We start from the raw sequence: 26,140 nt of genomic DNA on the forward strand, positions 1-26,140 counted from the left end.
TTACCACGGAAAGGTTTTGACATGGAAGCTACCACGGAAAGGTTTTCCGCTGGGTTCACATTCAGAAATATCGCTATCATCAGAAAGATTTTTGACGATATTATCTTCATCATCGTAACTGTCGGAACTATCTGAAGAATTCCATAAATCCGGTGTTAGATTTTCTATTTTTTCACCAATATTATCTAGCTTCATTTTCCTCATCACGAGATCTGTAGCATTTGCAAAAGTTTTTGTTCCTTTATTTCGCTTCACCAAATCAACAAATTGAAGTTCTGCTTTCTCTTTCTTCAGTTGTTTTAGTTTTTGCAGGCGCTCTGCTTTCTTACTAATTTGTGTTTTTATACTGTCGTTTTGCATTAAACTGACAATTGTTTGAAAAGATTTCTGCGTCAGTAGTGTTGGTCCAAATATTTGAGTTATAGAGCGGGTTCGTTCTTCGTCTGGGCTTTTGTCAAATTTATCTCCATTACTAGTAGGACTGATCTTATCGTTATCTTCGGCATCAACAATTTGTTTGAGTTTCGAGTAATGTTTAACGAAATTGTTGCTTAGTGTATTGGAACAAAGTTTGTTCTGTCTGTTCTTTAATTTACTTACCACGATAGAGGATTTCTTTGTTTTTTATAAGGTCATCACCAAATTCAAAATCAACACCACTCATACCTTGAGAAGACGAAGAAGACGTTTCTATATCTTCCTGTTCATCCTTTTGGAAATCTCTGGCAAGTTTCAAACCTTCGTGCACAGTTATTTTGTGTTTCTTAGTTTCTTCATATTTGGTTCTAGAAACATTTGCTTTCAGTGTATTTTGCAGATTTGTTAGTAGACTGATTTCCGCAGTTGGCGACGCAATGACATGTAGAAATGTAGAGCACCGATGGATCAACATACAGATGAACTGAACGAGAAGCATTATGCCAAAAACCGCTGTGAACGCAAAGGAAATCGGTTCGATGTGACCTTGACCGCAACCTTTATCGCCTTTAATTTTGTCTTCTCCACACGGGAGTGGTATTGCTAAAGTTCCGTCTTCCTCTTTGTTTACTTCTGTAAGTGTATAAACAATAGTGATGAACAGTGCATTCATCAGAAGAAAAGCCAAGCAAACTTTATTTCTTAACCCAAGCAAGGCCTCCTCAACACGCGTCTTGTGAGCACGGTCAATCGTTAAAGGCTTTAGATATTTATCAATTAATTGTTTCCAAAAATGATGTCCTTCTTTTCCATGTATTTTTAATTGCCATATTTGCTTATTCCTATATCTTCAATCCATTAAGGGTTGATCAGGTCATTTCTGTGAACTGTTTTTCCTCCTTGTTTTTCTGAGAGACGAAAATGCTAATTATTACTTTTAAATATCTATTAAATGCAGTTCTGTTTTTCGACCATATAATTCAGAAAAAATCACTTTGTGAATAGATCAATCCACCGTCGATTGACTGGTGACGGATACATTTAACTTTACTGTGGTTTTTGAACATCTCAGCTTTCATAAAAGATCATGTCACTTTTACAGATATGTATAAACAACAATGCGTTTCTTTAACAAGTATAGATTAAGTTTTTACAGTTTATTGTTGTGTTTTAATGGCTATATAACAAGCTGATATGCATAAGTGAAAATCGGGAGTAACATCAAAATATCATGAACCAAGACGAATCATTGCAATAAAAATATAACTATGATATATACAACGTCTCAGAATGTGACGACTCTATTCACTACACTGCTCCATCGGATCAAATTGATACAGGGAAGATATATAAACGTATAGAAAGGTCTGAAAAATTCACAACGATGTTAGAACTGTCAAATTTGCGATGCAAATTTTTGGTCGTTCCCTCCGCGGGACTCGAACTCGTACCGCTGTGACATCTATGGCAACACCGCCTGCACTTAATCCAGCGCCCTAGACCACTCGGCCAGCTAGGCTATATATATATATATATATATAACAACGATTGTAGAAATATGGTATTTGGATGTAAAAATCTTTGTATTGATTTAATAAGAAGTAATTTATGGCGACAGTTGTGTTTATTGCTTCGATTCGTTGTCTGTGAAGTGATTGCTGAGCAGTAAATGTTAAATTGAAGCGAGCCCCCCCCCCCCAATCTGGGATCACCCTTTTCGTGTTTATATACTTCTTGGGCTGCATATTTGATAGTCGTAGCAAGCCCCCGTGCTACAGCTGCGATCACTTCTAACCTCTCTTCGATCCTGTCAGGATTCGCTGTCATAGAACAGTTCTAAACTCTCAGAAAAATATGTTTTGATCCGCGACACACCTTGTCAGGGTCTGTCAGGACTTTGGACAAGCTGTGTCATAATTTGTCATGGGCCCTGTCAGGAACTGTTCTAAGTAGAACAGATACGTGGATTAGAAGAGTTCCTGACAGGTTCTGACAGTCATTAGCTCGAGAATACTTCTCACGAAAAAAAGGGTAGCATCCAAATCCCGATTCGTACGACGGGAAGGAAGCCGTGCTATGTTTAAACTTGAATTTTTTACCCGACTTTTATGTATGGCATGCGGTACCAACAAAAACTATTGCCTGCCGTACTTGCTACGCCCCTGATTTTAAAGAAGTTGGACTAAATTCTTTTTGTTTGCAGATCTAGACACCTGTATGACACAAATTACCTATATATACTGACATTTTAAACAGTTTATACGGAAATTTTAGACCTTTATGGAACTTTAAAGTGTTAACACTCGTACAATTTGAAAGAATAGGACATTTTGAAGAATTTTGACCGAAATATATTAGTCGCAGTCACCCATATGGTACTTATATTACAAAACAAAATAGCATTTTAGTCAATAATGTTAGGCTCTCATGGAAATCCAAAGTGCTCGCACTCATACATTTTGCAGGAATAAGATTAATTAAAGAATTTTGACTCAAACAAATGTGTCACAGCCACCCACATGATAATTATATTGATAAATTTAGCATTTCATTCATTATTTTTAGACCTTCAAGCAAATTAAAACTATGTACACTCATACATTTTGCAAGAATATGACATTGTTAAGGAATTTTGACTCAAAATAATACGTCGCAGCCACCACATGATACTTATATCGAAAAATTTAGCATTTTAGTCATTACACTTCGACCTTCATGGAAATTAAAAGTGCTCGCAATCATACATTTTGCAAGAATATGACATTTGTGAAAAATTTTGATTTTTCACAGCCAGTGTATGATAGCTATATCGAAGAAAAAATAGCATTTTAATCATTAATTTTAGACCCTCATGGAACTTACAAGCATGGGCACTCATACATTTTGGAAGAATATAACATTTAAAAAAAACAGACTCAAACTAATGCGTCGCAGCCACCACATGATATTTATATTGAAAAATTTACCATTTTAGTCATTTATTTTAGACCGTCATGGAAAAAAAGTGCTCTCACTCGTACATTTTACAAGAATGTGACATTTTTAAAGAATGTTGACTCAAATCAATGTGTCAAAGCCACTATATGGTTGTTATATGGAAAAGTTTAGCATTTTAGTCATTAATTTCAGACCCTCATAGAAATTAAAAGTGTGGGGACTCATACATTTGACATTTTCGTAGAAATATACGAGTCACAGTCACCCACATGATATAGTTGTATTGAAAAAATAAGCATTTTAGTCTCATGAAAATTAAAACTGCCTGCACTCATATATATACATATTGCAGAATTTTTACTGAAATAATGGTTTCACAGTCACTAATATGAAACTGACATTTTTAGTTTCTACATTTTCTACATATTAGACTATGTAGAGAAATCGGGAGTGTTATCACTCATATTCGTTGCTAAAAGTGGCATTTTGAAGAATTTTTACCGAAATATTTAGGTATCAGTCACCCATTTGATGCAAAATTGTCAATTTTAACATGTTTGTGAATGATTTGTGACCCTTATGCTATTAAAAGTAGCTTTCAATCAAAAAGTATTTTGTCAGTCTTGAACTACTGTTAGAATTATCCGTGAGAACATCTGAAAGTTATTTATTACGACTTTTACACTTAGAACCGAAACATAGACCTTTAATTTTATAATTAAATAATTTGATTTCATTAATATCACAGGTGTATGACAGAATGTAAAAAAATTATACACGTAAAGAATGATAATTTTTGATCGATGAGTGACTGGACCGTGATCGACGAAAATTGGAACATGAACAACGATCGAGTGATTATGGGATGATGGATCACGACGAGCTCTCTCTATACAATTGGAAATGCAATGTAAATTTTGAAATCAAGATTTGTTTCCTAATCGGGTTAGCTAATTTATATTAGTCACACAGTTTTATTTATTACTGGCGCGGATCCTAGGACTGGCGTGCCGGGCGTACGACCCCTCCCCTAAATCGGTAAGAATAAAAAATTTTCACCACAAGTTTCACCCCATAATATTTTTTGCTTTGCTTTGTATGGCATTTAATTCAATTAACGCCCCCATAAACTCAAATCCTGAATCCGCCCCTGTATTAATCGCGGACTTCCTGTTCTAAATTGCGTCACTCAGAATAGAAAGATTTAGTGTCAGGAACTGTCCGCGGGTATGCCAGTTTAGAATAGCTTTTCGTATTTTTTTTTTGTCACGACCCTGGACAGTTTCTGTCAGGGAATAGAGCATAATGTGTCCTGACCCAGGACAGCCTCTGTCAGACCCTGTCAGGATCTGTCAGGATTTCTGTTCCATCTGCTGTCGTAGAACAGAAATCCTGACAAATTCTGACAGAATTTAAGAGAGAATAGAAGTGATCGCAACTGTAGTACCACAAAATGCTGACACTTTGTGTATCAAACTAAACAAAGACAATGTTTTATACGCTCTTGCCTACCCTTTCTTGTCTCGCACAATCGCCCCTTTCTGAGGCTTGGTTCATCTACAATTTTAAACCACTTTATCTTTTGACACTTCAAGTCCGACTTTTTTTTCCAGTATATTTTCCAGTATGTTCGGCATAACACATCAATTAAAAAAAGTTTAAAAATGAAATTATTGTGTCGAAGCTCCTAAATTTAACAACAGTATTTGAAGACGTTATTTATAAATCTATCAATTATATTATATCTTTTAAGGTCAAACCAATACACCAATAAAATTGAGTCAACTAGAATACAAATGTATCATCTCCACGTGGTAATATACATGTTTCACCCCATCCCACCGATGTTATTTTCCATGTAATTACCTGGCTAGCGCCTACATATTTTTTACGATTTGCATTAAAATTGATCAAATTGTTGCCATGCAATTAAACCTTCAGATAAATAGAATTAATTTGTGCAACACTCTGTAGAGGGATTTTACGGAAGCAGTATCCCGGGTACCACGGTGTGTTTTACTGTAAGCAAATTCATTCTTTGTCCAACTCCTTTAAAAATGACCACCGTTTCGGGTGTGTGATTTCGGGGACATTTTTTGTTAACTTTTGCTTGTCCTGTATAGATAAAAAATCTTGTAAAAGTTTGAATTTAACATAGAGTTTTTTAAAGTTTTCCTTTAAACTGAAATGAAGTGTTGCTGCATGAAAATGTATGACATTTTTACTTACCGCTTAAGGAAGTAATCCACACGAGTACTTCGGGGAGGGTAAGCAAAAAGCTTAAAACTGTGCTTATCGCCTAGATACTGCCTCCTTTTTCGATGAATTGACTTTTGCTTTGTATTATAATGACATTTTGATTAGGTTAGTTTCAGTAAAGAAATAAACCACTAGATTAGGTTGTAGAATTAGTAAGGACTAAGTGTTGCTTAGCCTTAAATCTTGGATATTATAAGAAAATAATTTTTCAGGATATCTATAACAACCGTACTTATTTCTTCTTCTTTTCTGTAATGTGAAATGATAGGGTCTTCCTCAATATTTGGATCTGGTTTTTTTTTGTTTTGTTCTTTTGAACTAGTAATTTTGATTTGTTGGCTCTCCGCATTCCTCTAGGTTTCCATACTGTCCAGTCTTTTTAAGAAGATGCGGAAACGATCATCATCATTTTGCGTCCCTCGTACAGAGCAGCACCTACACCCGCAGACATTTTTAAAGAGTTAGAAATCATTTTTTTCCGTGAATTTGTTACAATGCGCCCTTTGTGAAATGTGACGAAATATTTTTTTTGTAAACAATGAAGATATAAAAACAATTACAAAATGTATTTGAAATGTGTGCCATTCAAAAAATATATATCCCAGCCGGGGTTAGTGAACGCATTCTAAGATATGAATGAGTCATGTCTTAGAGTAACCAAGGTTTTAGCGGTTTTAAAAAAAAATGTAATCCAGGGACAAAGACCAGACATGGAAAACAGACATACACAACACAGAACATAAAGTAACTAAAATCATACATGCAAAGTAACAAAAGTATATGAGCAACTCAGACTCCACTACAAACTGGGAGCATGGACCAGGTGCACCGGTAAGGTAAGCGTCCTCTGCTTCTCTAGAAATACCCACCGAGTTGCTCATAAAAAGTCAAGTCCGGGATATACAAACGAGGAAAGGAAAACTTATATATGAATACAATTAAGATGTCTGAGACGCTCGGTGTAAACCAAAGCTATCTTAGGATTATCCTTACTATGATCATCTTGAAAACAAGATCATCGATTGAAAACTAACATGGTCAATTAGAGGTCAAAGTTTAGACACATAAAAGATTCGAGCAGAGGTCCACTTTATATCATTTACTTTAATTTCAAAATTCGTTAAACACCTTAAGAAGTAAAGAAAGGAACCCGGTTTTTTTTTTTCGGAAAGTGTAATTTAAATTAAATTGACTTAAGTTATTCTATAGAAAGAATAAGGGAGTAATATTTGAACAGAGTATCTAATGCTATTACATAAAATAAAGAAGAGAATATGCCTTTAAGAAAATTCCGTGAACAGTGAATGTGAAACAAAATGATCTAATGGGTTATCTCTGCCCTAAATACTCTTTTTCATCAAATTTGTATATTCTTTCGTTATGACATAAACATATACAGCGTCCATGTGTGTTATTCTTTCAACTTATGACATCTTAAATTCATTATAAGTTTGAGGAATATTCTAAGATTATCTTAGAACACCTTTCGATGTATCCTAACTTTGAGCTCCGTTCATCATAGGCAAAACATAAACTCATACCATTTTTTATTTCTTATTTTTTGTTCTTGTTCAAATTTCCAAAGTATCGATTCATGGTATTTCCTAAACAGCTATTGAAAGTTCAGTGATACGCACTTGACATTTCCGAATAAAGAATGAAAATCGGATGTTTCGTTCGATGCTTCCATCGTATTATGGCCAAATATCCAGCTTCTAATGTCAATTTTTGACGATTGCTGTTGGGTTCCGGTAGACTGTAGGTTATCAGCTATGTTTCCTGTATCTCTCGTTCCCAACGAGATATCATGGAGATTACCAAAGACATAGATCACCATCAACATAGACATCGATGGAATGGCAAGAAAGTATAACAGTCCATGTATCAAGCACCATACTTCCTTAAATAGACATTTCTTAGTTTGATGACAATATATATTTTTAACAATCGGAATAGACAAGACTATCCAATGAATTGGAGCACTTGCATTGTTTACATTGTCAAACCGGGCCATGATTCTGATATCAAGGCGATATTTGGTCTTTGACGAAAACTAATTTCGTGCCTAAAATCTTTCTTGGAGGTTATCGTTCCTTTCAAATGTTTGTTTAGTTTTAAATATTTGTGATAAGTTATATTTTTTTTATATTAATATTTTAACCTAATAAATCTTGAAACTTTGACTTTTTGAATCTCAAAATTTCAGCACTAGAAACCTCGAAATTAAGACTCCAAACTCGAACAAGGTTTACACACTTAAGGCCTCCTGTCTTCCTATAGCACTATCTACTACAATCTAGCCCTAATTTGTTGTTTACTTTAATTTTCTAAATGAAGTTTCTAAATCAATTGTTCACGTCTTACTTTAGGGTGTAACATAGCTGATATAACAAACACAAGAGGCAGAAAGAGGGTAGTAACAGAGCACCACTTTGCCTCTACAATCTCCTTCAAAAGCCCTTTTACGACTTTTGCCAATGATGTTGGTACTTTTGTATGTACATGTAAAACAACTCAGCTTAGAACAAAATACCAAGTTTACAAATATTTGTTTCTTAGGAACCATTTCTAAAATAAATAAGGATATTCAAACTTTCCTTAGTTCCTATGTATGATTCCAATAAAATTATACCCATATTCATGGTCAGAAAGATATATTGGCCTCTTTGAATAAATGGCAAAGAAGAAAAGAAAATAAAACCATAAACAAAATGTAGGAAAAAGGCACTCGTTTGTGCAAACTGGACTTTTCCATTGGTTGGAGGATTTAAAAAAATAAATTCAAATGACGTTCTTTGGGACCACCCCCATTTTTTTTATTTTGAAGTGTACCTCTGTAGCCTAAGCAAAAATTAGCATCGTTTTACAGGGCGCTACATTGATAATTGAATAAACATGAAATCTTATTTTAACTATAAAATATTCAATTTTATATTACTTTAAGACAAATTATCTGTCATAGTCATTATTACTTTAAGATAAAAGTCGAACTTCTATTGCCAAATATTTGTAAGTGCAGTTAAATGTGGTCGTTTCTGTGCGGAAAGCTGTTTGCTGTTTGTCGAAGCAATTTCCTTCGTTTGAAACTTGGGCACAGTTATATTTGTTACTTTTACAATATGTTTTGCAAGCATCCATCAATTAAGAATTTTGTTGACTTATATGAATACCTATTCACCCTCTGGTGGACATTAAGGCAAAGGTATTCTTTGTTTTTGTATAAATGTAAGTTGAGTTTCCATTCATTTCTCTCGAAGATTAGTAAGTTAAGAATAACGGCTAAGATAATATTGCTAGGAAAACTATATGTATGTAAACATTTCAAAATTAGACACACTTGCGCGTACCTTGCAAGCAATGAAAATAATAAGATGGTCGATGAAAAGGGAATATTAATTATGAAGTGGCTTTTTAAGGGCAAAAATGAACAATAAATAAGTGAACAATAGCTACACCTTAAAGAACAAAAGAACTAAATTCCAATAAAATACAAATTAAAAGTGATAAAAGAAAGGAAGTGATTCCAAAATATTTGGCCTTTCGGTCTTCGTCAAGGGGCAGAACTAGTAGTGGAGAGGATAACTGTCAACCAAGAATATAGAGAAAAAAAGTAACGTTCAATATCGTTCTTGATCTTTGTAGGAAATACACACACATTTCAAAATGAAAAAAATAAGCAAAAACAAGTAGAAGTAATTGACAACTAGGCTAAGATTTGACAAAAACCCTGAGATTGGGCATTCATATCAAAGTGGTGGAAACTGACGATCCGTTGTTCAAGGATTGCACCTCCGCTGTTTGTCACCTGAACAAGGTTCCAAAAGATAAGTATTTTAATGTCATTCATACTGTGTTTGACCTCCCGAAAATGTCCACCGACTGTACATTTCGTCGTATATTGGTGAAGCTTTGTTTGTACTGACATCCGTTAAGTCTCGTGCAAGTGAAACATTTTTGCAGCATTTGCAATTACGGCGAAGTCGTGGAAGTCTAGATTTTGGAATAACATTTATGTGTGACTGAGCATAACAGGACTTGTAAGTTACATTGGCCATCTGTGGGTTTGTAAAAAATCTGATGCAAATATAAACATTTTACCATCTTGAATTTTATCACCTATTACATGAACGAAGAGCGAACCTCTTTTATTTTTGATAATGTTAATCTGAACTTTATAAAAATTCTTCTATCTTATATATGTATAGTATTTTTTTGAAAAAAAAGTTGTTAGTGAAGCATTCGTCTGTGTTTCACAGACTTTTATCAAAACGGAAATATTAACCTTTCACTGTATTGAAAACTGAAATACATTGGATTTCGGTGGCCTTGCAATATTGCTTAAACATTATCTATCGGGAAAGTTGCAAAGAGCCATCTGATACATTTATCTTAAACACACGTAACTAAGATAAGAGGCCAATTTAAACAGGTATTCCAGACGTCTCCATTCTAGGAATGTTGTTGTTCATATCGCCATTATTGTATCCGACAAAGGAGCGTCTATCGATGCTTGTTTTTTTGTTTTTTTTTTTGCAACTTATAAAAACAAAAGTGAAGGTGAAAGTTTCAAAATTCAATAAAACTTGATATGTGGAGAAATCTCCTGTCATCGACAGTAGACAGTCAAGATACATTAATTACATTTCATAAAAGTTCTTTTGTAGAATTATGTACAGCAATAAAATTAAGTAAAGAAAGTAAGACAATTTATGTTTAGCTTAATATTCTCAGTCGCCAAAAATAACTATATTTCTCTAGAACATGTTTAAATTCTAATAAGGAAAATATGCTGAATGAACTATAGCATCACACTTATTAGAATAGTAGAAATCTTTATTTGGTAAAGATATTTCGCTAATAAAACCTTGACACTTTCCGGCAGATAATGGAATGCATAACCACTAGTATAGATTTAAAATAAAAATACATGTTTGTATAATTAGGCCAACCATATGTTAAATGTATTATATCTACTAGTAACTGGTCTCTCAGAAGGACGAAAATAGAAAGACTGTTAGAATCTAGATATATATAATTCAACCTCTGCCAATAGGGTGGATGCGACCACATGTAGCGCCTACGGCAATATTCGTCTTCATTCTGTCCACGAGCAGTTGCACAGCTGACGGCCGAAAGTCTACGTCGCCATCCAATGCGAGGATAAACGTGTTTTCAGCAATAGTTTGCTTACTCTTTTTGCTCTTCTTCAATCTAAGTAGTTTGTGTCCCAGAAAATAATACATATACATCACCTACAATTGAGTTTGTTAAACAAATACAAAAAAAACGTATTAAAATTGTTGTACATTTTGTATGTTGTGAAAAACATAAGCATATCTTTTAAACAGGTAAAAAGGTTAGATATCAAGGCATATATTTATGCAAATGTTTGACCTTTTTTCAAATTTCAGCCTTTTGAAGTCGTATGTTATAAAGTTTAATGACTTTATGGGTGACTTTGATGTTATAATGAGAAATTAATTGAAAAATAGCAGTCTTTTTCAGCAACAATGAAGTTATTTCTCACACTTCTAGGTTAAACTTTACATGATGCAAATATTTGTAGGTAGCACGAGTACTCCGTATTAATAACCATGCAGCAAATGAGTTGCAGGTGCCTTATTACAATGTACTTAGAATAGAAAACTGTAGTTCGCATCATTGCAAAGGTGTAATTGTCTTTAAAATAACGTCTATACATGCGTACATCTCTGTTTGCGTAATTCTAACTCGATCAATCACCTATGCAGAGAGCACACTCGCTATTCCAAGGTTTTTACAAATTAACCAATATCCCAACTTTATGCAAATCAGAATTTTGTTACGTATTCAGTTTCGTTAGTCATAATACACATTTACTGTACAGAAGAGCATGTATGTTAGCGATGTGATACACAGTAAAAAGGGAAATGACTGCTGACGTTAAAAGAATGTATACAAACCCACAATACAGTAAATTGCGATAATAGATAGAGTGAGATGTTTTGTACTGGAACATTTTGGACGGAATACCGTTTAAAAATCCGAAAAGTCGGTAAACAGAATGGCGATAGGTCTGAAATTGCATCTAACGATATGGGACCACATATTGCAGTTGTGTACCAAATATATTGCGACTGTGATTTAAAGTTGTTTCAATTATGTTACAGAAATATTTCCACGCCCGGCCGACCAACATTTACCATACTATAAGCCAATTTGCCCGAGTGCAACCCAGCTAAAGATTGAACTTCCTTGGTTCCATCTCTTCTTGTGGCGAATCTTTTGTTTGCCTTTGAGATGAGCAATTAGCTTCTTCCATCCGGGAAGCGTCCAAATCAGCTGGCCACCATACGGAGTAGGGACCTTTTTAGGACGTTTGACCACTATCAGTTTATTGTAAACAATCCTGAAATATTTAAGTAGTTTTCAAATATCATCGAATTTCTAATCATTCTTACAACAAGATTTTCTTAACATGTCGGTACCTTGTTTGAAGTTCCTCTCTCCATTTTTATATATACAAAAGTATGTGAAAGTTGATATCATTAACTATGTTCTTTTTGCAAAAATTTTTTTAGAAATATCTTTTTTATCTATAAAATTCCAAACGAAATAAGTTTTGACAAGAAAACTACCCTTTGTCAGCAACGATATATAGGAGGGAAACGATGACAGGGTGTTTTTTTTTATAGCATTAAATAGGGAAATATCTGTTTTAGTGTGTTTTCTTTTTTATACAAATGAGATCAGTTCTAACCTCTCACAAAACTGTTCCACAGAATTGTCTGAAAAACACATCTATGACAGATTTAAAACAGATTTCGGACAATTCTAGAGCTAGCTATTCTGACAATTATAACAGGTGTCGGTTCTACTAATTGAACTGTTCTCATAAAAGTCGGCTCAGCTAGAACTGTCAGAAGTGCTGGATCTAGTAGTGGAACAGGTTCCGCTAATAGAACTTGTCAACTAAGCTGGCTCTAAAACTGTTCTATGACACCATTAGAACTGTTCTTGAGCCGGCTCTTCTGACAGTTCCCCTGAGAGATTAGAATTTATCTCATCTGTATTTATTATATAATTTTGTTTTTAGTACATATATTTATATGTTAAGTTTCTTGATTTAATAGAAATATTTTCACAGAGCTGTCATACATGATCCATCAATATCGAACTAAAATACTATTTTAGTTGCATATATGCACACAGCTTGGAAAATTCACAAGGAAGTGTATAAATCAATGAGCAAACATCTTTTCATATGGTGTAAGATAATATTTTTGAAATATTTGGAAATAATTTTAAACACAATATTGTTAAATTACAAACATTCATTTTAAAAAGCCTTTTTTAAAATGAAAATAATTTTGCGGGAATATGCAAGCAATCTGCTGTCTGACCCCTATGTTCTATTTGAGTAACAGTTTTAGTAACAGTGGCTATATTTTGTAACCGATCCTAATACAAACGGTTATTTTTTTCAAGATACCCTAAAACAGTAATACCAACTTTCATCGAATTCTGTATAGTAGTTTCTGGGGAGGAGATGTTTGAAAGTAATAACAGCAAGACAGTGAAAAAACATCCACAAAGGGTAATAACTTCATGGGTCAAAAGAGTTTTAACAAAAGTTGACAATATGTAGATCTCATCGTGCTGAATACTTTTACCCATGTCCGAATTTGGTTAAACCTAACCCCGTTTTGGAGTTATGTGCGAAGAAACAATCATATCAAGTTTCAAGGAAAAATCATATTTAGTTGCATCCACATTTATTCAGTAGTTTCAGAGGAAAAGATATTCGAATAGATTGTTAACGACGACGCGAGGCACACAAAGTGATCCCAATAGTTGGCATGGCCTACGGCCAGGGGAGCTAAAAAAAATGCAAAATTTCCTATAACTTCAAACTGATTATGGTGTTTGAAAAAACGATGGTCAATCCCCATAGCCATGGTCAGGACTATAACAAAATAGGGATTTTATGTCTAACTTTGATAAATAATTATTAAAATTACATGAAAAGGATTGCATTGTCGATATGGGGAAAATAAAAAAAACACCATTATTTCTGAAGTGATTCCTTAGTAAGGGGGCATGACTAAAATATGGACAGTGTAGGTTGATAACGTTGAACTATTCAAAATTTCACAGGAATTGAAATATTGCGAAATCAAGTACAATAAACTATATTGTTTTTATTCAAACGGTTTGAAATATGTCCATTAAAGGTCGTCGTTGAGAAAAGTTGGGAACGTATACATATATTAAGTACGATATGAATGTATTAGGTTATATTCTCCTTTAATCAGCTGAATTTATACAAACCTAGCAGCAACGCTAACACATCCTATTAGATCCTTGACGTAGGAATTGACAGTGTATTCGTCTATGTTTTCATCGTGGGGTTCAAAAGCATCGTCAAAGAAGATATGAGCTAATAATTATAAATTAAAGACATTAACAATTCTTTAGTTGCATGTCTATATGACTACTATGTGTTAATGAGAGGATAAATAACTTTATAAAAGTATTATTTTAATATGAGAATTGTTTTTATATTGATAACTTGCAATTTATAACTGGCTATTTGATCAGAATTTATCAAAGGTTTAAACGAGTGTAAAATTGACTTTTCTGCAGACTCCATATATCGACAACTCCTTTTTAACCACTTTTAATGAAACTCTGTAAATTGTTATTTTATCGTCCTCATGTTAAACAACCATTTAAATGGATGCTTCAACCTTTTTTTATTTGGATATGATTCACTTTGATTTGTTTTGCAGTATTTCGTGGTACAATACTTTAAATGTTCAAACATTTAACATTCAAAAAATTTACCAGGTGAAAAAAAAATATCACTCAAATATCTTTTTAGATTTTTGATGAATTTTTGTATTTTACCCTAAAAAATCAATATTGTACTAATAATATTTAAAAGAGAAACTCTATTTTATTATATCATTTTATTATTCTAAGAGTAGAATGGGAGACGGGGGAAATTTAGACTAAAAAGTGTGGGACAATGGAAAAAATCAAAAGACAGAATAGCGTTTTAAAAAAGATCTCTTTAAAACAATTCTTTTTACATTTATTGATAAAAATTAGACACACAAAACATTGTATTAACGTGTGAATTCATAAAAAAGGTATTTAACGTATGATACGATGAATACTGTCAGTAATGGAAAATAAACAGCTTTGGGAATGGGCTGTTAAATATGCAAAATATGTAAGGTAGGTAATGACGAGAATGAAAAATGAAGAAGATTTACCTTCCATTTCAAAGTAACCAGGATCGTTAACATAAAAAAAACAGGCTTGCATTTCTTGTTGTGCATTGTTCCTCGTACATTCTAGTAAAAGTAACATAAATGAAGTTTTCACAATTAAATTCTAATCTAAGTCGAATCAAAGTTTAATCATTTTATAAGGTTAATGGTGATGTTAACAGAAGTTCATATTTCTACTGAATCTATACATTTTTTGAATTATTAAGATTACTGGCACACAAGATAAAAAATGTATTTGATAATAAAGAACCAGAAAACACATTGAACAAAATACACCGTCTAGTCTTCAATGAATTTCATTGTAAACATCATAAATTGTTGACAATTCAAACGCGTTGCATTTTTCTATGCGTCATCATATAAAGTACCTGCAGATACTTTTTAGTACTTGTGTCATTTCATTCTTTGTTTCGTGCCACATGGTGGCACACATGTATATTATTGGAGTTTCGTTTAATCTCAGTTTCGACCAATCTTTTGATGGATTAAAATCTGGATTATCGGGCCATTCTGGGATCGGAACATTAGGTTTGTTGCTCTGAAAAAAAAAAACAAGAGAAAGACAGTACTGTTATTTTTTTTTGCTTAGTCACCTAACTGTACTGAGATCGTATTAACCCTTGATCACCCTTTGAAAATTGAAAAACTATTCGCCATCTGCTAATAGAGACAAGGAGATGGTCTAATGTCCATAAAGAAAAACGTTTTTGCAGAACAAAATAATAATCGGAGATGAATATTATTATCTTTTCGAATATGATTTGTTCAATTTGAAATATAGAGTGTATCGATTGTAAGTATATAATAAATACAATGGAGTGACACAATTAAATTCAACACTCTAAAGAATGTGTCAAGAAAGATGATTTTAAAATAGATTTATTAGAATTGTAAAAAGATTTGGGTTCTCATTTATAAGCCATAAATTATTCATATATTCCATACTTTTCATGTTTGCAATTTGTTCTTTTACACATGAAACACTTATTGCATGTAATTAATTTACTGTACTGTCTGTTTGCCGTTGTTTCAATGGTTGAACAGAATAAGGCATACAAGCGATGATGCATTGGTTTATTGAAATGCAATGGTATACATGTACGCTTAATCCATAAATATTCATGGGAATAAATTCAAAATTGGCTACTTTATGAAATGTATGAACTGTTGCATGACAAATATTTGTTGCTCTTATACGATGCAATGTCTTTTTGCACCTAATATTCGGCTTTTATCTTTCAGGCTTATCTTAAAGGGCATTCTAAATATTCGTAAATTCGGTAGAACTGGTACGGTTTCGTCGTAGATTGCAGGGTTTCATCAAGATCCGTCCAACCGGAAGTAGGTTTTTGAAAATTAAAATAGACGTCTTTAAAACGTTATGGCTATCCTGCATCTTCACTATTTCTGAAGCTTTAATGTACCCAGGTGTAGTATTTCGCTATGACAAAAGTTTCTCAAGTGTCAGTATACATTCAAGAGCGAGCTTAGCTTACTTATAATTCAAAATCTAATTGATTAAAGTCAAAATTAAAGTTAAAATTAAGATTTGTGCCTTCATGTAGTCATTTTTAGCTCGAACATATTTTAATTGCGGACTGCGAAACGATCGAGTCACAGCACCAGGTTAGTTTATAGAAAATAAACAATAAAATTAAATTATTGCTTTCAACAAAATGAAATGCAAGCAATTATGTAAATCTTCTTCTTTATCGAATGCAGTATGTAAGAACGAGCACATGCATAAATTTGCAAACAAAATTATCGAAAGAGTAATCAAGGGAACCAAGGTTATAGCGGTAATCAAAAGAATGTAACATGGAAAACAGACATACACAACAAAGAACATAAAGTAACTATAATCATACATACAAAGTAACAAAAGTAAATGAGCAACTCGAACTCCACTAAAAACTGGGAGCATGGACCAGGTGCACCGGTAGGGTAAGCGTCCTCTGCTTTTCTAGAAACACCCGCCGAGTTGCTCATAAAAGGTCAAGTCCGGGGTAGACAAACGAGGGAAGGAAAACTATGACCCGTTGAATAAATCAGTTTTCATGGTGCTGATGGATACACCATAACGATCCACGAGTTCATGATGACGACCATAAAACTTCTGTAATGATGACTTCAATCTTGTAGCAACATAACCCTCTTCCAGAACTCATAATCATATATCATGGAAGAAGATAAATACTAATTCAAACTTAATTTTAACCGTGTGACACTGCAATGAAATGATAATTTTTTTTTTTTTTTTTTTTTTTTACTAGCAGTTTACAATGCAACCTACGCAGTAATAATTTTACTTACAAATAGATGTTCAATACGTAAATGATGTATCAGGATTAAAGATAGATTAGTGACTGGCAGGTGCAGGTCTATATTTAGCACAACATTGAGTTTTGTGTGATGTATAAGTATTTCCAGTGACTTGCTTCCAACAAACATATATATCGTTGGTGAAAATTCTCTATAAATGCTACATTTTATTATGTGTGTGTGTAATTAATGTACTTGAAAAAAAAAAGAATAATAAAAAGTCTCAAGTACTGACGATGTCTCTTATGAAAAACAAATGCGTGATAAGAATTATGAAATCGGGTTGTTTTAACTTTCCAATGTGATGGACAAAAAGCAACTATAAATTTATACAATTGTTCATTTAACATTAAATTCTAATTAAGGAATGACGTCGACTGTTTTAATCTTTCGGTATGTGACGAATTAACCTAAACCACGTGACCACACTAAATAGTCTGTTTAGCACGTTAAATGCCAAGTGTGCACCACGGCCAGTGAGGTATTTTAAAAAGACCGACAACTCTTTCAAGATAATTCAAGTGTCAAAATTCATCAAATAAATCACTCTAAAAGAATGATGATGCCACATTTTCATTTCAAAATTTGAATTATGAGATGATGGTCAAATTTTTTTTTATCCAATCAGAAAAAAGTGTTGCTTCTGAAATTGAATCATTATGATATATTTATTGTTTTGTTGCGCTGCACTTAATATTAACTATTAAACCACCTGAAAAACTGCCATTGAAATATTTGAAATGTCAAAAAGTCTCTGAAATTCATGGTCAGTACTTTGTTCATAGAAAAGAATTTCTCGCTAATTCTATAACTTACACATTTAAATACACCATAAATTTGTTTTGTATTTGACTTAGGACCCAACGTCAGTTGACTTTTTTGTCATGAAATTGAAAAATTTTCTTTACAATTACAGACCAAAGCGGCTTTTGAACTGAAGGATTAGTTTGATAAAAATAATTTTATTAAAACGCTTAACAAAATAAAGAGTCAAGCTCCACTTAATATCGTTTTACAACATTGACTATATGGTGCAAATGTTCGGCTACAAATCAACATGCTCTGTAAAGTAAATTTGTAATAACTGGATAAGATTTACTGTTCGTATCGAATGTATTGCTTTCGTGGAAATTTCCAATTAAAAATGGAAGATTTTCACCGATAAAAGTATGCTCTACAAATGTATCTTCATTTTTCACAAATATGCGATTACTTTTATTTCTTCTTCTTCAGAGAGAAAGAGCTCTAGACCAGTCAAGTTCGTCATTAGGTTGCTGTGATTTGCGATAATTCAATAGATTGTGTATGAAATTGGCTTTTGTAAGTGTTACCGTTATTGCGTAAAGTGGGAGATGTATGTAGGGTTTTCCGAAAACAAAATAAAAATACAGATATATTTACCCAAAGGACTAAAGTTATGTAAAATACAGCATTTTGGACCAATATTCCAGACACTAAAAAACCTGAATCGCTCACCTTAATGAGACACATTCGGGTTTTTGTTCTTATGAAAGTTGTCATTTTTTTCTTGGATAAAACATCCCAACGCTTATTCTTAACGAAAAATCATATCTACTTTGATTGAAGTTTCACATATGACAAATTATGACAGTAATAACTGCTGTCTGACCTTTTTGTTCATTTTCTTAGTAACCGCGTTCATGTTTTCGATGTACATGTACCAAAAAACATCTGATCATTTCTAGACAGAATACTCTTAACAAAATCATACAAGTTTGGTCAAAATTGGTTTTTCTTTCCCTTTTAACTTACTTATTTTTGATGGAATTAAATGAGGTTTACTCACCTTTTCAACGGTAGATTTATATTCTTCATCTGTTCTTCTCCTATTAAACATCAAGGATTGTTCAAGGAGAACACCACAATAAAGTGGATTTACAAACAGTCTGAAAAAAATATTAATGATAAATACAAAAAAAACGATTACATTCATAGTTCAATTCATATTTAAACATTCAATTTTTGATATGCTGCACACATGTTTCAAGGAAACACGTCTGATCAGTAGTATTAGAAATACATAGGAAGATTTAAGTAAAAAATTAGTGTTTACAAAAAGTACTTAAACACTCGAAATATTACAGAAGGAGGAAAATCAAGCAATAAGATGTTCTATAATGTATTGTTAAAGGAACGAAGCGTCAGTTTTTGAGGAATTTTGATATGTAATACTGCAAATTTAAACTAAGAATATATGAAATACTTCGGGGTCAGACATGTCTGACTACTTGGTTGGTAATAACCCACGGAGACTCATGATCCATCAGTAGTGGTATCAACCCGATGGTTATCATTTAATACAAAAAATACATTTTATTAGCATATAAATAAATTATTGGAATGTCCTCATTTCATGTTTAAAGCCGTTTTTACAAAACAACAACTTTTACATTTTGTTCCTTGAACTAAAATTCCAAAATGACACCTTTACACGCATCACAATAAAATGGATTATATACCTAGACTGGAAAGAATTTGTAATATTTATATTACAATATAAATACGTTCAATAATGTTTTTGAAGATATTTTGTGTAATTAAACGACAACTTCAAAAACAATTCTAGTGACATCTTTACTTTGTATTAAAAATGAAGCCTTTATTTACTGGCTATAATTATGGATATTTGAAATAAAATTGCCTTTAATTATGCTGTAATTTGCAAATTTGGTTTGTTCCCATTTCGCATTAGCTGTCAAATTTAAAATACAAAACTATTCCCATATCGCCTTAGTGAAATTTGGAGTGAACTAAGGCGAAATGGGAACTTGTCATGTAATTAAACTTGTAATTAAGTGCTACTTTATTTGTTTAGCATTTAAACCTTATGAACACTTATATTTTGAATATGTAGATCTTTATATTGTTTGTTGGTATTTTTATATTAATTATTTCATTCATTTTTATTTTTTCGAATAATTAAGTGTTTTTTTTTTTTTTTTTGTTTTTGTTTTGGTTGGGGTACTGTCTTAATAAGTTTTATATAAGACCTTTTCATTTTTTCTGATTTTATCACTGGTTTAATTTTTGGATACAACATGTATGGATAATAATTGAAGAACTGAATTCAAAATGAATATAATATGATTTAGAACTCTGAAAATAATTTCACTCAAAAAAGCACATCCAAATTTGTATAAGTTTATACAACAATGAAGGTTCATTTCCAACAAAAATTGAGCAAAATCTTAACAAAATCATAGCAGAAAAAAAAGAATGGCAGAATACAGTTTCAAGCTGAGATCAGCAGCACAATATTGTGAAGATTCATAAACATATAATAATCACTGAAACTTCAAGACGTGTAGTGATGAATCCTCAAAAATGGATACATTTCCTTTAACTGTAGTAGTCAGACTGAAGCTGACAAAATGATCTGGTTATGACACTAGCATACATGTACCTCGATGTTTAAATTGTTTAAGGAGTTGTAAAAACAAAACTGCAACATGTTACAAAGCTTTAAGTTGAAGCAAGTTAATTTTCAATTAGACCATGTTTAGCTTATTTTATTTAAGGATCAATTATGTATGCACCCAAATAAATAATGTCAATTTATTGGTATTTAATACAATTTTATTTTTTTATTAGTCCACGAATTGTATGTGTACTAAAACATGTGATATACATCTAATTAGTTTCGTTTTAAAAATAATTTTTATCAAGACAAAACTTGAAAAGTATTTAAATACCTTAAATTAGTTGTTTAAGATTAAAATTAACTTAATAACTATTTTGTCTTATAATTATTATAACAACACCTCATTAGTTCACAGTTTTGTTTTTACAACAAAATATAAAAATTTCCATTTCGTCTTAGTACTTTTTTACCTTTTTTTACCTGTAATTTACAGCTAAGGCGAAATGGGAACACACCGCAAATTTTACAAGATGAAATGACAGGTTTAAAATATATTTAATTGCATTGTTCTTGCTTGTTTGGTATTTGCTGATTTGTTTTATATGTTAATTTTATCTCTGGATAAGAGTTTAAACAAATCTGCTAATATTCTGGGGTATCGAATTCTAATACATGTATTTTTTTTAAAGATATTCCACCCCGGACTTGACTTTTTATTAGCCACTCGGTGGGTGTTTCTAGAATAGCAGAGGACGCCTACCCTACCAGTGCACCTGGTCCATGCTCCCAGTTGTTAGTGGAGTCCGAGTTGCTCATTTGCTTTTGTTACTTTGTATGTATGATTTTAGTTACTTTATGTTCTTTGTTGTGTATGTCTGTTTTCCATGTCTGGTCTTTGTCCCTGGATTAGATTCATTTAATTACCGCTATATCCTTGGTTCCCTTGATTACTCTTCCAAAGATACTAATGAGCGATATTGTCGTCATTCTATGTCGACGTCTTTTCCTCGCAAAAGAGTATGTTGAATAAATGTCATTTATTGGAAAGTTCTTTAATTAAAATATATATCATATTCTGTTTAGAATTTATTAAATAGTTGTTATTCAATATCATAATTTGTAAAGACGAGACTTTATAGAAACTATCGCTTTATTAAGAAGTAATATAGAAGGAACGATATAGTTGGAGATACGCTTACCTTTCTGTGGAGTAGAGGCGATCTTTCTTTGGCGACCAAATGTAGTTAGTTATTAGTAGTAGCGAGAAGTAACTTAATACACCACCAACAAGCAAAGGCCAGAAATACGTATAGGAATTATCACAAAACTTTAGTACCGGATTATGGTCATCATTTAACCAATGTGGAAATCTTATTAGACAATTACCGAACATGAAATCCCCTTCGTTTTTGCCGTTATTCAGGTTTAATATAGTAAAGTAACTAAGGCGATAGGTGGAGTTAAGATCAGAGGTAATCCGAATGCAACACGTTGCGCAACCACAATACACGCTGCTTTGCCTACTTTAAAACACAAACCATTTCGAAATATGTACGTGAATGAAAGGATAAATAGAAGCCATTTCTTCATATGTTCACAAATGCTTAAAATTGATCCATCGGTTAAAGGAGTATCAACAAAAATAGTCGAACTTTGGACCGGTATATCACCCGAATGCTTAAAATATATCATATCGATAAAATCCCTGCCACAAAGAAAGGATCCATAAATTACAGGTAAGACACAAATTGTCAAGAAAAGATTCCAAAACATTGTTATGAATAAAATTTTACTTTTACATTGTATTAAAAATCTTTTTAAACCTGGTAACCCGCCCGATTCTTTTTTTCCTTTCAGAACGAAGTTTTCCCACCAAATAACAGATATGCACACATTTGCCACTACTAATAATACTACGGTATTTCTTCTTTGATTATCATGATCTTGGGAAGGAGAATTGATAATGTAATAACATATCAATCCAAGACTTCCGGCATGTATACGTGCTATAATTGCATTCATAATAACAGTAAGTATTGTTTTCTGTAAATTACTGTCGTTAAACTTTGCGTCATCCCCTTTTATTCCAGGTTCATTGTCATTATTCATGTTGATCTCGTCTTTGCTATATGCAAAATTGCCTCTGTTTTCAATGTCATTGCCTCTGTTTTCATTGCCATTGCCTCTTTTTTCAGTGCCATTGTCTCGGTTTTTAACTTCTTTGTCTCTGATTTCAAGGTCATTGCCTTTATCTTCATTACCTTTACCGTTGACCCATTCGTGATTACGGTTGTCCCTAACACCAATTTTTTTATTGTTGTCTCTCTCCATTGCCTATCCTTTCAGAATCGTTATCTTTAATTTCATCGCGACTGCCTTCATTTTCGCCGCTTTTTTTTAAGTTCGCGCTTCCATTTCCATATTGTTTAACTTTCTTGTGAATGTCTTTCCGTTTGTTTTTAGCATTCTTGTTCGTTTGATGACACTTATTATTGCTAATTATAAGTTTATTTCGGGTCGGATAAAGAATTTTTAACAAACCTGGAATCGTTTGAACATTCATCATCACAATCATACCGACCACAGGATCGAGATTGGGTAGGACGATGAAAACCAAAATGCAGAGTCCGACTGAGTGTATAGTTTCAAAGATGCGTGCCTGAAAAAATGACGAAAAAATAGGAAGACGGACAGTAAAAGAAGTCATATTTAGTAATTGAAAACTTTGTTATCTCTAGTACCGTATATTTGCAATATTGAGTACTCAATGTATGCAAGAAGCATTGATAATGTATTTTTGTTTAAGTATTGATATTTTGGATCACTTGTTGACATTTGTGCAATACTTTTATTTTACAAACAAAAATGATTGTCGTTCCGTTCTTTGCGCAATCGTTAGTAGTTGGTATTGACTGAATGTGAAAAGCTTACTGCTTTGTTCATTTTTGTATGCACATTTTTGTGTGAATCCATAAATTCAAACATTGCTTTTTTGGATAAAATAAACACATTTAAACATATTTTACAAAGACTGGAACCATACAAATTAAAAATTGTTTTAGAGGATTTCATTGGTATGAATTCGCCACCTCACTCACAAAATTTACATGAAGTATTTTGCTTTATTTCATTTGTTTGATAATTCATTGGTTCTGGTCACACACCGAAAAAATTCTTCAAAATAACACTTTTTTGCTATAATGACATTTCACAGTTGTTCTTGCCACTAGTGCATTCCCACTACAAATTTGCAATTTAATAATTCGTAGATACGTTAACGCTTAACTATAATGCATTATTAAATTTAGATAAAAAATTATTTACAAACCATACTTTTACTTATGACATTTGAAACACGTCAATTCTAATTCAGTAGAATAAGAATTAAACTAGTAATGAAACTCTTTATATGCAAAAAATCTGTAAAGCGATTATTCTAATCTTAAATGTATCAGAAAACCCAAGAGAAAAACGAAAATCGAGAAACATTGATATCAAGTACTTCATTCCTAATTGAGTTCATTTCGTGAGATGCTTCGCATTTTATTAATCAAACAACGGCATACCTGAAATTACATAGCTGAAAAAGCATATAGTGGCCCTTCTATATGTAGCAGAATGATTAACTGAACTGGCTTTTTAAATTACCATGGCAACAGGTGACAGAAATAATTGAATAATTGTAACAAAAGGCCTTTTTGAACATTTGAGTTTTCCCATGTTATCAATATTTCCTGGTCCTACCAAAACGTCAACAATACGTATAACAGCATGGTTTTAAATGTGTAATCGCTTTTAGTGTAATTTTGATATTCTTAATACTTTTATAAATAATGAGCAAAATAAGCAAAGGCTACACTATACAAAAGGAACTAACAAATGCTGCTTAGAAGTCAACAAAAAAATTAATCGTACGTACCACACAAAGCACTGGTATGTCAAGAGGTTTAGCCGTCTTAAATACGATTTTCTGGAAACATTTAACCATAGTAAATAAATATGGGGCGATTAGACACAGAATGATACCCCATATCCATGCCACTGCTGTTTTTTTATGCTGATAAACGACACTTCCATTTAGTGTTTTCAGACTAGACTCTACAGATGAGCCCCGTGCATTGAGCATTGACAGCATACAAGTAAGGTTCAGTTTTGACAAGACAGCAGTTGCACATACTATGGCAGCAAATATGGTGACGACCCCCAATCTAGTTCCCTTGATAATGATTTTCAACCACTTATCAGATTTACTTTTCGGGTTTTTGTTTTTTATCTCAAAAACGTCCCATGGCCTTTTTCTGAAAAGTAATAAAATAATTAATCAATTAAAGTGAATTATCTACAATTACTCAAGATGTTTGTTTTTTTTATCGCTGGTGATACTTAATATTGATTCCCAAATGAAAAGAGTTAGAAGAAAGCCGATAAGTAACATATTTGATAGCTGATAGCCGGTAAATAATTATGCAAGACTTATTAATTGAATATGTATAGCTGACTATATACATGTACTGATAAATATACGGAAAAACATTATTGCGGCCACAATACGGATGTAAAACAACAGGTGGTCTCATGACTGTATCTTCTTCTCAAGTGTTGGAAATGTCTGGTAGTAACTGCTTCGTGGCCAAGTATGCATCATGCAGGGAGATAGAACGACGAATAGGTGACTCGGACTCAGGATAACTTGTTGGATAGAAAGAAACGCCAAGTAGATTATAATTCCAGGTCGGTGAGTCGAATTTTTATAAGTTAGGTTATGTTCGATTGATCAAGGTTCCTCTTGGAATGAATAAGACTTCGCAAAAAGACGATCAATCAATCAACTAATTATTCATGGCCAAGTAACGCGTGAGTTTCAATCCTTGAGAATAAGAGTGTGTGCAAATTCAACACTAAGATCCCAAGATTTTACTTAGAGCATTTACGGGAGGAGTGTTCTAAAACTTAAATATATGTTAAAAAAATTAATTGGCACCAAAATTTAATTTTGTTATCAACGCAATATATCAACAAGTTTATACACGTGTAACATCTTTTCCATGATGTTGTTTTATACGTCATGTGGTATATCTTTTTCCAAAATATCACTTGTCTAGAGTATTTCGCGTCAGATTACATTCTTTTTCCCAAAATATCAAACTTTATTCAACTGTTTGGGCAATGTATATTATAATCAAGGATATAAAAATTTCCTTATTCAAGATCAGAATTAATGTAAACATTTGCCAAAGATGTCGTTATTATCACGATAAAAACTCATCCAAATAAATAATGGCTTATAGAAAGGTTTTAAAATGAAGTTTGAATAAATAAATAAACAGATGAACTTTATAAGGTATAATATGCAGACACATTTCTGGTATTTTATTATAAACTCCGAGAAAGTAAGAACAAATTCTCCCCAATAGTTGTCTTCCTTTAAATCAACTTACTTCTCCCTAGACTCTCCGTTGACTAAGTATCTGTTTTCGTATCCTCTCGGTTTTTGTCTGTAATATGACTCCTTTTTTCCGAACAGATGACGAGTTAGATAAATCAT

General features: G+C 32.6%; 1 pseudogene; it reads right to left on the reverse strand.

Annotated features, from left to right (window-relative positions):
• LOC148599612 (chitin synthase chs-2-like) lies at positions 1-26,140 on the reverse strand (annotated as a pseudogene).

Source organism: Perna viridis, chromosome 13 (assembly GCF_037379345.1).
Source record: "Perna viridis isolate PV_CMFRI_1.1 ecotype Kerala chromosome 13, ASM3737934v1, whole genome shotgun sequence".
Taxonomy (NCBI): Eukaryota; Metazoa; Mollusca; class Bivalvia; order Mytilida; family Mytilidae; genus Perna; species Perna viridis.